Consider the following 10171-nt stretch of genomic DNA (forward strand, 5'->3'; position numbering starts at 1 on the left):
GGAGTAAGGACAATCGACTGGATATGGACTCGACGAGTTGGCAAGCCAACTCGGCGAGTCGGGTCAACTGGAAGTTGACTTTGACTTGACTTTGGTTTGGAATCGGTCAGGGGTAAAATAGTCATTTTACCCTGGGATTAATATCAATGTCTAATTAAGTGTTTTATGGGAATATAGCCGGGGGATCACCGGAGCACCTGTCAGACATTTCCAGATCAGCTTTTCAGCATTCAGCATTTTGAGGTAAGTTACCTTCCAGTAAGGGTGAGTCTAAGGCCACAATGCCGGCCCACCAAGTAGGAGTATTTAGAAGATGATTGTCTTTGTGATAATTATCTTGGTATGAATACGTGTTTGGTTATGAGATATATATGTATGATATGTTACGTGTATGATAGGGATAGTTTTCCCTTGACAGTGGTCTTTAGGACCGAAGGGTAGGTCAGTACTCGGATATGCCTGATTGTATGCTTATACCTTGTTGTTGTATGCTAGTAGTAGGGGGGATAGACCCCAGTTACCGGTTGAAAGATAACGATGATGATTACCGGTTGAAAGATACCGATGATGAATACTGGTTGTAAGATACCGATGATGATTACCGGTTGAAAGATACCGATGATGAGTACCGGTTGAAAGATACCCATGGTATTGTATGGTATGTGGTATGTTGGGGGAACTCACTAATCTTCGTGCTTACAGTTTTAATTGTGGTTTCAGGTACCTCTTCGTCCAAGGGGAAAGAGCCGGCAGTGTAGCGGCGCATCACACACATGATTTCCGTACTGGATTTTCTGGGATCGTACTCTGATTTTCTTGTTTCCGATGATATCGAGACATGACCTTATGTTTTATAATTAATGTAACTTTGACAATGTTTTGGTAATACGCTTTATTACATGTTAAATTCTAAAAATGAAATTTTTGGCCTCGAAATTTGGGATGTTACAATAGAACCTTATACCATTTCATTTAAGACCTTCATTCATGAATTGAAAGGCCAAGTGAGAGTTTACGGCCGTAAACTCTATGTTTACAACCGTGAACTCCCTTAAATTGTTCATTTGGAGCCTTAACCCCTTCATATGCCCTAAATGTGAACCTAGCCAAATTCTACAAGTGATATAAGACCTTTAGACATCCAATAACACACCATCCATGAGTTTACGGCCGTAAACTCATGGGGATATGGTCTTAGGGCCGAAATCTCCATAAAGAGTTTACTCTTGAAGAGTAAACTCCCTAACTAGGCGATACACTTCCTTATTGCAACCCATTAGCCTCCTAGTACTTGACCAAAGGGTTTTTCCGCACACTAGGATGCTTATACGTGTTTAATTAGTATTATAATCACTAATTGTATGTGAACATATGTATTCATATGTTAATAGGTCATTCAGTGTGTTCAAGTCTTTACTTGACACCGAGCACCCAACCGACACCTCCATCCGATCCACTTACAGCAGGTGAGTTCATACCCCTGAATTAACCTTTTAAATGATTTTAACTGCTTTTATAGGGGGGATACAAGTTGAACTATACAGTTATTAGATAAATCCCATGTGATTAATAACTGTATAGCAAAATAGATTTTGCATATTAAACTGTTTATCTAGCTTAAAGATTTCCAAATTATGCTTTCAACTCTTGATAAAGTATGAATTTCTCTTCTAGATTATCATAAGTATTCGAAAGGTTTTCCGAAGGTTTTTCAAAGGTTTCCAAAGGTTTTATTCACTTAATCTGTTTTTATAAAAATCATTTTCAAAGCTGTTATGAAAGGCTTTTCAAAGTATTCCAAAGATTTTCAAAACTTGTTTTACAAACTGACATCGAGTCGTAAATTTCTTATGTGTAAAGGTTTTCCAAAGTTTTCATCAGAGTTTTCTTCTATGATTTTATTTCGTTAAATGCATGCTTGTATTTGTATAGTTATAAATAATGTTTAAAAGACTTAGGAAGGCTAGTTCGCCCTATTTCCTTTTCCTCGTTGGGATCTGGTCTGGTGGGTATCGGTTATCCGTCCGAAGGTCGTTTAAACATTTGTTATATATCGTATACACATATAGACATAAGGTTTCCATCGACTAGTTCATTTCCCTTGGGTAGCAAGGGCATCCTTCCATTCATCATTCATAGATCTTTCGTTAAATGCATGCCTGTATTTGTATAATTATATAAATAATGTTTAAAAGACTTAGGAAGGCTAGTTCACCATATTTCCTTTTCCTCGTTGTGATGTGGTCTGGTGGGTATCGGTTATCCGTCCGAAGGTCGTTTAAGCATTAGTTATATATCATGTATACATGTATAGACATAAAGGTTTCTATCGACCAGTTCATTTCCCTTGGGTAGCAAGGGCATCCTTCCAGCCATCATTCATAGACTAGAAACACTAGTAACTATTATAGGAATAGTTAGGAGATTCTATTTACTCTTTCTATTATGAGAATTCCAAAGGATTCAGTTCATTCGTGAGTCTATATCAATAGTCCGGTACCTATAATAGAATTCAGAATACGAGATGCATCTTCAGGAATCGGATTTCCCCGTTGTCAAGTTGGTAACCAGAGTCTCCTGGAGGAAGAGCAGGCATTGTGTATATAGATCTATACGAGACTGACACTCCCACACCCTGACTGCTAGTTACAGTCCCCGACCGACCAAGCCAAGGGGTGAAAAATGTCACATTCATTTCGACGCTTGCAGGGCGTCAAGTACTCTATTGTCAATCAGTATGGTTACGAGTGTCTCCATGTTGGAACTATAGGATTTTCTGGAAAAGACTGCTTTTATTTAGAAAATATAGGATTTTCTGGAAAAGACGCTAATACACCATAGATTCTAAACTACTATCTTACATAAAGTTATTTTGAATAAAAATGCGTATTTATACAAATGACACTAAATACTTATGGACTCACTAGCATTATATAATGCTGATACTCGCTTTCAAAATAACTTGTATTCTCAGGTCAGCGATAGACAGGTACACCCCGGGAGCTTTTGCGAAGTCAGCCTAGAACCGAGCTGCATCTATATTATTTCTTGTATTACTTTAATGTTGCTATGAAATGTAACCTATGTAAAACTATTACTATTAATGCAATGGTTGTTGTACTTTGATTACTATACTGCATATGTTGTGATACTTGACATGACGTCATCCACCCCAGAACGTTTTCGTTGTTCCGGTTTTGGGGTGTGACAGGTTACCCCTGCCCCAACAAGGCAGTATGTCGGATATCTACCCAAGTGCAAAGGGTGCAACTTCCATCACCAGGGAGCCTGCCGAGTGATACATTGTAAGAACCGCAACAGGAACGAAAACATTACCCGTTTCTGCAGAATTCCAATCCGGCACATTACTTCAACCACTAATGTTGGAACCAGTCCAATATGCCACCTTTGTGGTGATATAGGACATTTTAAAAAGGAATGTCCAACTGAGAAGAATAGCAGGGGATTAAGAGGAGTTTGACCCCAGAATATGGGGAAGCATCAAAGAACCCTGCTATAATTTTGGTATGCTTCCAAACCCCATTATTTAATTATATATGACAGGTGTACACCTAACAGTTATAGAGAAACCTAGTAGGAGTCATTTCTTTAAAGTTCATTGTTTCCAATTTATCAGAACCCTCGTTTAGCTGTGATTATAAATTTTTAATAAAATAGGGTTCGTAGCAATCATACCAAGGTTAGTACATCATCCTAGTCATCATTTCTGCTTCCAATTAACATAATATCTGATTCGTCAAGAAGTCCTGACATCATCATCCGACATTGTTTGGCTTGGTCCTAACCATGCAAAATTTCTATTCTGTGTAAAAATAACCCTTACTTTAAATCAACCATCAGATGAAATTCTTCCGATCCATAGCGCCAACCCTTATATCACCTCTCACTTCTGAACTTCAGAAGTACCCATGTGAGGGGTACCACGCCCTTCTAGCTTACCCAATAACTAATAACCTTGAAGCGAAAAACACCAAGAAGCCTCAGAAGTCAGTAACCACCCGAAGTATACCCAGTAAATCTCCAAGAAAGACCACTCATACCGCAGGCCAAGTTTGAGAATAGAGACTAAGAACTCATTAGGTTTATCAATCGCGACTAAGTGTATATGCAAGAGTGGTATATAATTTAGACTTAACAAGATTTAGGATGTGTGATTTCGCCCTATCTTTTGTTCCTTGTCTGGTTATGGACTTGGGGTAGAGCCACCCATCCGAACGTTTTGTCAATCTAAATTATACACGATTTGTATACACGAGTTGATGGTGGATGACCTAAGTATGAGTCTTATCATGAACTTCAGAGCAAAAAATAGCAATCTCACTACAAACTACCAGAGATACCTGAGAGGAAGTTGTGGCGGATTACAAGGAGCTTCATAATCAAGTTAACCAAGGCAACATGTGGGCTTGATTGCCATTTTGGGTGATCGCCGTTAGATCAGTCAAATTCGCACCCTTCCTACAGTCTTAAGGAATCAGGAAAAATAGAGAAGTTAACAAGGATGTGAGTCCGAGAAATTATTTAGACTGCACGGTGTTCCAATATCTGTTCTCTCATTTTGAGATAGCAGAATCATCACCCAGTTCAGGCAGTTACTTCAGAAATTTTAGGAAACTACTCCAGTCATGATGCATAGCCAACTATCTTTAAAACTAACAGACAGAATGAGAGAACGATTCAATCATTAGAAGTTGTGTGGAGAATTTATGTAATAGACCTTGGAAGAATAAGAATACCCACTTGCCAACTAGTCAAGTCCTTGACCATGCTAGCACTTAAAGTTGCTCCATTCGAAGCCTGCTTTGGTCGCCAACACATATCCTCTCTGCACTAGATTAAAGTAGGCAACACACAACTATCTATAGGTCCAAATTCCAGACGGCACTTTTGTTGGTCTGAAATTCACCCGAGAAACTATCAAGAAGAGAGTACAAATCTAGGAGTGATGTGAAGCTCCCAGGTCAGGCAGAAAAGCTAATGCATGCGATAAGAGAAAACCCTTGGAAATTCCACGTTGGTGGCTTAGTCAGGTGAGGGTCTCATTCAGAGGAGCAGAATACGCTTCAAAAAGCGTGGAATGCTAAATCCAAGATACATAGGGCCTTTCGAGATTATCGCTAGAATCGACCCTGTAGCTTACAAACTCAAACTACCTCACGAACTTAGTAACGTACACCCTACTTTCCACATCTCGAACTTGAAAAAGTGTCTATTGGATGAGACTCTTGTTATCCCACTCGACGAGATCGAGATCAACGAGAGCCTCAACTTCGTGGAAGAACCAATAGAGATCATGGACCGAGAGGTTAAGAAAACAAAGCAAAGTTGTATCCCGATAGTAAAGGTTCGCTGGAATGCCAAGTGGGGACCTGAATTCACTTGGGAACGCGATGATCAATTGAAACTGAAATATCCTCATCTTTTCACCTAGATATTTGTAATTTCTTAAACTCTAATTTCGGGACGAAATTCTCTCTAACAGGGGTATGATGTGACAACCCGAAATTTCTATCTTGTGCAGCCATTCAATTCAATCAAAGTCAAATTTGTTTCTGCTATCTTTTAGCATTTTTTAGATGCTGTTTGAGTGTTCTAAGCCTAGTAAATTCAAGGTTTGGGTTTAGGGATGAGTTAACGTAAGTTCATCATGTTGCATTCGAGCCAAGAACTCCATCAAGATGAGTTTATGACCGCAAACATGAGTTTACGGCCGTAAACTCAAGGTGGCCGTGAACTCATGCCCATATATATGTTATTCCTTCATTTTTTACCCTTTCTCACACTTCCAATTCTAGAAAATCGATTCTCTCTCAAGTATCATCAAGCATTTTCATCTTAATCTTCAATTATGTAAGTGTTTCTTCCATTGTTTAGTTGATATCTTACTTAATCTAGTGAAACTCCATGATTTCATCCACGAAATTACCTCTTTTGGTTGGATCTTCAACATCATCATCTTTCACCAAGAACACCAAGAACACACACTAGTTCTTGGTGGCCATGAACACCCATTCAAGCTTCAAAAATGTAAGTATCCTTTCCATATACTAGTTTCCCATTAGAAGCTTGAATTACACCCTTGAAATCAACCACTTTTGATGGATCATTAAGAGTTTACGACCATGAGCATCTCCCTTGGCCGTAAACCCTTCTCAAGAACACCATGGGCCTTGAAAAACATTGACCGAAAACCCTCCCCATGATCTTCTTTGGCCGTAAACACCTTGGCTGTAAACTCCATGGCCGTGAACCCCTTTGTGTGGCCGTAAACCCCCTTAATGCAATCATATGTGATTGTAACACTTCAATCTAAGTGTTTCCTAGTCCCTAAGGTGGTTTCATTGCATGATTAGTTGTATATACACTAATTATATCCATATATGTACCATTATATGCTTAATAGGATCTGTTTGTGCCCGAGACTTCACTTGACACTCAGCATCCTTTACCGATCTTACATTCAATTCACTCACTACATGTGAGTTCATACCCTTAACTTGTATTTTAAATGATTTTAAATGCTTTTATGGGGGGGGGGGATACAAGTAGAAACATTATAATTATTATATCAATCACATGTGATTAATAACTATCAAACAAAGTGGATTTCTTATACTTCAAAACTGTGTTATCAAACAAACTATTTCAAAATGTTTTATAAACTGACATTAAGACATCTGTAACCATTCAAATGGTAAAATTTCCTTTATATGTTAAAACTCTTTTATATGCTAAACTCTTTATCAAATTATTTTTAAACTTATATATTGTTAAAATCATGTCTATATAGATATAGTTATATAAATAAGGTTGAAAGGACTTAGGACTGATAACTCACTTTATTTCCTGTTCCTTGTTTTGTTGGGGACTTAAAGTATCAGTTGTTTGTCCAAGAGTCGTTTGAATCTTAGTTATATATTGTGTATATGTACGTAGATATAAAAGTTCTTCCAACCAGTTCAATACCTTCGGGTAGCAAAGGTGTACAAACATAATCATTTATTCAAACAACATTTGTAGTAAACTATAATAGGTATAGTTTAGGAGAATAATACTTACTATTTCTAGAACCATGAAACGTACAAGAGTCAGTTCAAACATACTATAACGAGAAACAGTTCAAACATACTATAACGAGAAACAGTTCAAGCATACTGTAACGAGAAAGAGTTCAAACATACTATAACGTGAAACAGTTCAAACATACTACAAGGAGAAACAGTTCAGACATATTATAACGAGAAACAGTTCAAACATACTATAACGAGAAACAGATTGGAACATACATCCTTTTACATGAATAGAATAACATTTATTTGAGTCTACTTCACGGCTTAGCAATATAATTGCTAGGTCGCGTTTTGTAACTAGAGTCTCCTGGAAGGAGAGCGGACATTGTGTGTATAGATATATACGGGACTGACAAGCCCGCATCCCTACTGTTTCGCTACAGTTTGGCCGACAAGGCCAAGGGGTGACAAATATCACATCCATTTCGATGCCAGCAGGTCGTCGTGTTAATCATTTGTCAATAAGCATGGTTACAACCACATCATAATTTAACCTTAATTAAACAAATTGGTTTTGAGGTAGTTAGTGCTTCAGTAGTTACTTATTACAACATTACTGTACACTGTCATTTTCCCATTACATTCATTTAGTGATCTTCTCGCATAAAAGGTAATGTAAACTATTATCTAGTAATAAAAGTCATATATTTGGGAAAACTCTCACTTTTACAAACAAACAAACATACAGAACAGTTGGGTCTTGGTAGAAGACTACTCTCCATTTTAGTAAAAAATATAGGATTTTCTAGGAAGTATGCAAACTTTACATCAAACATTTACAAACTTTACATCAAACACTTATAAACATTTTCTTCAAAGTTATACAAACATTTGACACTAAAATACTTATGAACTCACCAACTTTAAAGCTGATCCTCTCTTTCAAAATAACTTGTATTCTCAGGTCACTAGTAGACAGGTACAGATGGCCAGTTTTTGAGAAGACGGAGCACTTTCAGACTCGTCTTTATATATATATATATATATATATATATATATATATATATATATATATATATATATATATATATAGTGTCTTGCAAATACATTCAGAACACACATGTATAAATTATACTCTTAATGCAATGGATGATGTTGTTGCTTGTTTTATTATTATGCATTGTTATGATACTATATATGACGTCCTCCACCCCTGAATGTTTCTGCCAATTCGGTTTGGGGGTGTGACACATAAACACTGCAGGCGTATTGGTGAGCCCAAATGGAATCCCCACGAACTCGTAATGCCCATAATGATTCCGAAATGCGGTCTTCTCCATGTTCTCCTCTCTCACCCTTACCTGATGATACCCCAACCTCAAGTCGATGTTAGAGAACCAAGATGCACCCTGCAACTGGTCAAAGAGGTCTTCAATCCGCTGAAGGGGATAACGGTTCTTCACCGTCAACTTGCTCAACTCCCGGACAACTGGCACATCTGAAACTAAAGTTTGCTCCCCTACCCGAGTATCAATCACATACAGAGGATAATTCATACAATCATACTAAATGTACTTCGGAGCCCTGGCTATCGAAAAAAACCCTGATCTGATCGTGGTACCATCTCTACAGATAACCAGTTCTCCTCCACTTGGGGTTCGAACTACCACCTGCTGACCCTCGTAGTCTGTCATAACACCAAACCTGCTATGCCAATCCATCTCCACTATCAATCATACATCCTCCATGGGGATCAGAATCAAATCAATCAGATAAGGTACTCAAAAGATCTCCAGAATACAACCCTGCCCCATTACGAACTGTAGATGCTAGCATAATTATTATAACAAGCTACTACACGAATAACTATCCATTCAAAAATTAAACCGAGGATCAGAATTTCGTACCTACGATTTCTTGCATTTCAACCATGACCGCTTGCAGGACGGCGGACATCTTGGCTTGCACTCCCTCCGTTACCTATGTAGGATAGTCAGGTTTGAGATGATCCAGCTGGTGACAGTGAAAACACATATGATCCTTCTTGCAGCCATGAAACACATTCCCTCTTTCTCCACACTCATAACATTTGAACTTGTGACAAGCAAACCCGTGGGTTCCCCCACACTTCCTGTAGATATCAAAGCTCCCTTGTCTTCCAGCACCCAAGTTAGCAGCTACGGTCTCCTCTTCCTTTAATAAAAGATCCCTCCTCCTCTTTTCTACTCATGACCTCTCAACAAGATCTCCCCCAGTAGTCATCTCATCAGTACCCCTTGTAGTTTGCAAGGCTGTAGTTCGTTCCTCAAACTTGGTAATTAACCTGCCAGTGATCTGATCCACGATATCAGACAATTCTTCCTACAATATTTATGAAAAATCAATGCTAATCATTTCCCAAATTTGGTCAACATTTAACTCCGACCTATCTTGGCTATCAACTTTAGATCCTAAACCAGATCCCCTCGCGAGTTCTATACTAAGACGGAATCAAGAGCATCAGAATTCCCACAATAGATATTGCTAAAACCACATGACGGGACTACCCCTTGGGGTTTGTGACTTCATTGCAACGCGTATGAGTCTTGTGCTTCCAGTAGTACGGGCCGATACTACCTACCATATCTACCCGTATTTGTCTCAAGGATCAGCACAACCAACCTAAAGTAGTACGATAACTAGGATACACATACATCCTATCCTCACACTTTCAAGAGTGGCTAATCCTTCCAAAATGGCCTGCAAGATCCATATTAACTCATAATGATGATCCCGAGCACTTGCAAAAACATAACACGAGAAATGCATGCACCCTAGGCTATCCTAGGACCCACATCTTACCCTGCCGCTAATTGCCAAACGACCCCCATTGGTTCTAGTTAACTACTGCATGAATACAATCATATGCAACATGTAACATCCCAAGTTTTGTCCATAGGAATGGAAGGGTAAAGTCTTGAAGAGCCTAAGGGATAAATTTTAAGTTTGGGAACAAGAAGAGTACGTTGCACGTACATAAGGATACACTGAGCGTACTAGGGCGCACCCTAGTACACTGGGCGTACTCATAAATGAAGGAAACCCTAATGTCTTGGCTTGGGGGCTATATAAACATCCTTATGACTCATTTCTCTCCTCCT

The sequence above is a fragment of the Lactuca serriola genome, chromosome 8, assembly GCF_051521515.1.
Source record: "Lactuca serriola cultivar US96UC23 chromosome 8, Lser_US96UC23_V15, whole genome shotgun sequence".
Classification (NCBI taxonomy): domain Eukaryota; kingdom Viridiplantae; phylum Streptophyta; class Magnoliopsida; order Asterales; family Asteraceae; genus Lactuca; species Lactuca serriola.